General features: G+C 40.4%; 1 protein-coding gene across 3 annotated transcripts in view; it reads left to right on the top strand.

Moving 5' to 3' along the window:
- The first annotated feature begins 1453 nt into the window (after nucleotides 1-1453).
- LOC143340550 (agrin) overlaps nucleotides 1454-6000 on the top strand; it is a 903627-nt gene continuing 899080 nt past the window's right edge. For all 3 annotated transcript variants that reach the window (XM_076762655.1, XM_076762656.1, XM_076762654.1), the window contains exon 1: nucleotides 1454-2330. The gene's annotated coding sequence lies outside the window, so the exon portion shown is untranslated. The remainder of the gene's footprint in view (nucleotides 2331-6000) is intronic.

Genomic DNA, 6000 nt, shown 5'->3' with positions numbered 1-6000 from the left:
GTTGAATCGTTTGTGTCATCTCGATCGAACTGAATCTTATACTGGAGATAGAGTAGAGCTATACGAGGTGTGTAAATTAAATAATGAGACTGGTTTTTCACAATTTCCAATCCTCATAGCAGTGCTGGAACTCGTATACTGGTATAGCGTCCAGCTGCTCAGTTACAGCCTCTTCAATATTATCGAGTGTCCCAAAATGACGTCCCTTAAAGTGATTTTTTAATCTCGGGAACAGGAAATAATCACAACGACTCAAGTCAGGCGAATAAGTAGGCTGAGGAGCCACAGGAATGTTTTTACTAGCCAAAAACTCATTTACTGAAATTGCTGTGTAACAAGGTGCATTGTCGCGATGCAACACCCAGTTATTCTTGATGTTTAGCCTCACACGCATGACCCTTTTTCGAAGTTTCTCTAAAACCTCTCAGTGAAAGTGTTGATCGACCGTTTTGCCTTGAGGCACAAACTGTTTGTGGATGATTCCCTGGCTATCGAAAAAGCAAATCAGCATGACTTACAAACAAACTTGTATCAAAGGCGTATTACACGTTCGCCTACCGTCTCTCCAAGTGCCGCGTCCCAAATGTTGACCCTCATTACTTAATTTACACACCTCGTACGTCTCAAGTAGCAAAGCAGCACTCATACAGCGCTGCCAAATACCGAGAATAGAAATCAGTGTCGTTACTTTTTAAATACACTTCGTACGTACGACTGGAACGGTAAAAAAGTTTTGGTTACCGCAAAGGGTTAATTACCAAGCATAATCGCAACCGTCGCCGCGTGAACCTCGCGAATCAGATTCGATCGAGTTGACTTAAAATTTCCCCCGTCTCGATCCCCCCCTCTGCCTCCGATAATAACGAGAATTGCACTCGGCCGCGCACGGCGGGACGCACAAAGCTCGCTTGGGAGCAGCGCACGTGTTAATACTCTAATCGATTAGAGTGGTTTCCAGTTCCACTCTTTCCAGTCGTTCGGGTTGTAAGTTACATCGCGAACTTCCGAGTCATCGCGCGGCGAGAGAGCGGCGCACAGTCGCTCGCGAGGGTCCGTTGCCGCGTGCGGTCGTACGTAAAGGGAAGATTAAAAAGATACCGAAGGGGTTGGCGGGTTGAGAGGAGGAGTAGGAGGAGGGGAGGGGGCGAGTTACTATTTTTTCCCCGCCGTATCTATTTCACCTGCACAAGCAGCGCAGGAGTAGCGAGTGTCAGGCATAAAATAGAAGGAAGACTCTCGTCGGCCGATTTACCTGGCGCAGGCGCGGTGTCCCTCTATCCCTTCCCGTTGGTCTGTTTGTGCCCTCTTCACCCCGAACCACCCCCTGGCCGTCTATGGGGAACCGAAGGAGACGGTCGGATTCGTTGGACGGAGAGGAGAGGAATCGAGGCGAGTTTCGGGTTTCGGGTCGGCTGACAGACGTACCGTGCTTCAGTCGGCCGGCGAACTCGCGTGCCGTGCCTTCGTTCTGGTGACGTTCCTCGTCATCGACGGTAGTGCATCAGGTGTAGCGATGCGAACGTCGCCGCGACGTTCAGGACGCACGTTTTCCATCGCTCGTCGGGCACCGTGACCGCGGAATGTCCCTCGCGACGCTCCTTTCCATCGACGACGGACTACGCACAGACACGTTTCGCTCCGCGAGCTACGAAGCCTCCTTCTGAGAGTGTGTCTCGAACACGAGGATGTCCAGACAAGATTCACCCCCTTCGAACGAGCGTCCATCGCTCGAGCTATGAAGAGCTGCACGTTGGATTATAAAACTTGCTAGTGAACAGTGCACCCAGTGACGTCGTAGTGTTATGTGTAGTGCGTAGAGCTTAGACAACCCTCGAAATCGTTAAGACCAAGAATCTGGAGTAAAATCCATTAACTTCGTTCGCTGATCGTTTGGGGATCCGTTAGTAAACGAATTTCGCGAAACTTTTATCCCCATCGACGCGTCGCGATCCATTACGGGTCCATTAAGAATCTCGTGCGAGTTTGGTCGTTCGAGTCGTGTCTGTGAACAGGAATCTGCCCCGGTAATCGTCGTTCGCGTGGAAAGAGAGTACCGTGTGTTTTTCGCCGTTACACGCGAGATGGGTCGATAACGAAGCGATAGCTATCCGTTCGGTACACATTGTTTCGTTTAAAAATATCGCGATCCGGAGCCTGCGGACTCTCGATGGCCTCGTACCGCGATGAAGATAGAGACGCGAGCGTGGCTTCCGGCAACGCGAAGTGTACGGGGTGAACGAAGTTGGAAGATAACGGAGGAAGCGCTAGACAAGGGGTGTTAATTAGAGAGCAGGAGCGACCGGAAGGAAACGAACGACCCAGCCTGACAGGTAAATATTTACAGATGCACCGGTGAAATCGCAATTTCGTGGCGCGCGTTTTTCTTTCTGACGGTCTCTCGTCGCGACACAAAATGAGGACAACGCGGAAGCGGGTCGCGCGACTAACCTTTTCCGTCTCGCGATCGAATTTCCCGGCGCGAATTCGTCTTCCTGACGCGTGCCTCTGCGGCTCCCCCCCCCCCCCCCCAGTGTGTCGTAAACGAAGAAGAAATCGCGTTTTACGCGATAGGTTTTCCTTCTCGTTCCGGTTGAAAAGTGCGGGAATTTTCGGCGACGTACGGTTTACGGGTCCCGTGATCGTTTTCATTCACGCGAAATTGGACTTTCGACCTGTCCTTTCGTTCCGTCGCCCCGGATAGACGCCGCTTATTCCTGGCTCTCGGCCTCCGAGGCCGACTTCCGCCCCGAGTTTTCTACGATTTCTTTGGTACACGTTCTACAGTGGGTTAGGATTTATTCCTAACGAGAATAAAATGGTTGGTTCCTGCGGGGAAATATTTCGTTAGTAATTTCTTGAATATTTTTCTACGATATGTTTCGATTGATAAATTCTGGCAGTGATGAATCGACTACTAATATTCGAATCGTGATCGTGGTTTTAACCCTTAAGTGAATTATTGGGGCTGCTGTGATCCTCCGTAAGTTTAACTCTTTACTGTGCAATAACGAGTCTGACTCGTTACAAGTTCTTGGTGTCAAGTTTCACAATTATGAGGCCACTCACTCGTCATCGAGCCTTATAAATTAAAATCAACACATTTTTACACTTACGAGGCATTCATAAAATAAATCTATTATCTATAAATTTAAATAAAATTAAATATTACGTGTTTGACGAATTATTTGCAATTAAATCGTACGTCAAAGGGTTAAACTGATAATTGCTTAATATACAGAGTGTTCTGCATTTTTCCGTACACACTTTAACAGTGTGTTCCACAAGTAAAAATGAGACTACAGTGTTATATAATAAAAAATTCATAAATGCTTTGTCAACACGTTGACTGTCACATCAAAACCGTACAATTTTTTACGAGACCAAAACTTCGATTTTAGATAATTGTAAACTGCATAACTTAAAATTTGTCTTCGGTATTTATTTTCGTAACCACGTTAAACTTTGTCCTATACAAATTTATTTAACATTTCAATTTCAATTTCAGAATGAATTGTTTCAATTCCATAGTGGGAAAGTCTTGTGGTAGTCGAAGTGTTAAAAAGTTATGACAAAAATATGAAATGTGATGTTTTTTTATTTACTAAACAATAAAATTTACTAAATGTTTGTTTAAAGAGAGCAACTGCTAGTTGAGGCACGAAAAAGTATTTTTAATCTAGAATTATGTAGATAACTTAAACATTTCTTTATCAGAATTTAATTTCTATCATTTATCTTGGATGCTAAAGTATTTTTTCTTCGATAATTTTTCAATGAATTTTCAACTATCGTTCAAGTTTATGTTCAGTAAATTGCAAAGAAACTCACTCATTTTTTTTCTTATTTTAATGTCCTGAATCTCAACCGAGTTTCACAGTTCATATTTTTCTTATAACTTCTTAACAAATCGTTTATGGATTTTTTGTTATATTATATTTTATATTACATTTTACTTGTAGAACATACTGCTGAAGTTGTACGGAAAAATGTGGAACACATGTCAATGTAATTATTCAAAAATTTATGTAATTCTCCATTAGTTCATTATTTCTTAAATGCTTTGAAGGAAAGTTGGTTTCCATTTACCAATGATGAGTCTGACTCGTTATTAGTTTCACAACCACGAGGTTACACTCGCGATGAAGTCTGATATATTAAAAAATTCGTGAAACAAGTCTGTTCTTTTTGCGAGTATTGCATGCACGAACAAAGTTAAACAAAATAGTCTGAAAAATTACTTTGAAATCGTAAGAGGCTGCAAGTGTTTTGTTCTGTCCATGAAGATCTACTTCGTGGCGTTTGAGAAAATTCCTCAGTGCGATTAGAATACTCTTTTTGGTGGATTCTTGCCTTTTCAAAGTGTGTTGACCCTTTGACTGCGGGACCAAGTAGTTTCTGAACGAAAGTTTAGCATTCCAAACGAGATTTCGAGTTCCTTTACAGTATTGTGCAAAAAATTCGATTTCTTTGCTTTGGGAAATTTTTAGTGTGTCTTATCTTAGGTTTTAATGCGTTGAACTTGAATCTGGCAATAAAACTTCTCTATTGCATTGAGTTTTTGAGAGATAATTTCAGAAAAAAACTGATTTTATAGCATCGTTGCGTATAATTATTTGACAGAAATCTTCATCCTTGAATAAAATCAAGTGTATTTTAAAATTAGTCTACCACGTTCGGTTGTTTACAAAATTTCCCTGTATTTGCAATAGCTTTAAAGATAGCATCAGAACTTAAAGCATCCAAGAGTAGTTTCACCCTTTAATCTTATTTTTTACTCCTTTATAAACTTGCAAAGTTTCGTCCAAATTAGTGGCGGTGTTTTCTTAGTAAGTTTAATTAAAAAATGATGTATGTCTTAAATTATACTGTAATACATTATAAAATACTTATAGAATGTGAATTACGATATGACATAATTAAATTGATAAAGATAAATCTGTCATCGGATACAAGAAAAATTTTTGTTTCTTCTGAAAGTATAATGAAAGATGTGCAAAATCCATTTGGCATATCTATCCTTTAATAGTCGTTATTGTAAATATTACAATTACATAATTAAAGTGATAGAAGAATATATCGGAAGTGACTATATTTTTACAATGGTGACCAGTAGAGGTTAGGCATGTCAGTTATATTATTATACTATTATTATACCACTTACAAGAAAAACAAATTTTTTCCAAACAAATTGTATGGATCTTGAATATCGGATTTTGTCGATGATTGTATTAGAAAACAACTATTAATTTACTGAAAAATTAATGGTTCTATGTGTGATTTGTTACGAATTCAAATTTTCGATAATTTCTACTACTTCGTTTATCACGAATGAGATTAAATGGACAATTGTATTGATCGCGAATTTGCTGCGTATTTATGTATCGGTCAGCTGGTCGAGATTCGCGGACACGGATCCGCAAAATGCTGAGGCTGTACTAGTCAGCATTTTGAATCCAGCGATAAACTCTGATCGCGTTGCAAAATATATGTAGCTATGTAACATTTTTGTGCAGACATCGTCGTGTTTAAAAAATAAAAATTGGAGACACTGTTTCTAATTGACAATGTAATATTTTATAGTGCAGGTATAATACTAAAGGTCGATTCGTGAAGTGTAATTTTTGTATACATTGTTGAACATATTGTTACAAAAGTCAGATGAATTTCACTTGCACAATTCTTACTGAAGTAATTACAGAACATGTTTTGTTCAGAATGTGTTCAACTGTGTGAATTGTTATCGAAATACAGTTTCTCGAGGCAAGAGGCAAGTAAATAATTCTAACTAAAATAACATAGTTGTGCTTGTTGAAAACAACAGCAACAACATACCATCTACAGAAATTAAAGAAATTGCTTGTGAACTATTTTTCTACGCGTAATTCTCGTAATTAACTATTTTTACACATTGCGAATAAATTTTAGCCTACTGTGTGACTAGTTCCAGCTTTGTTTCGAATCTGCGTGGCCAACATGGCGCAATAAAAGGGAATAGGATTC

The sequence above is a fragment of the Colletes latitarsis genome, chromosome 3, assembly GCF_051014445.1.
Source record: "Colletes latitarsis isolate SP2378_abdomen chromosome 3, iyColLati1, whole genome shotgun sequence".
Taxonomy (NCBI): domain Eukaryota; kingdom Metazoa; phylum Arthropoda; class Insecta; order Hymenoptera; family Colletidae; genus Colletes; species Colletes latitarsis.
This window is presented reverse-complemented; position numbering and strand designations above follow the sequence as displayed.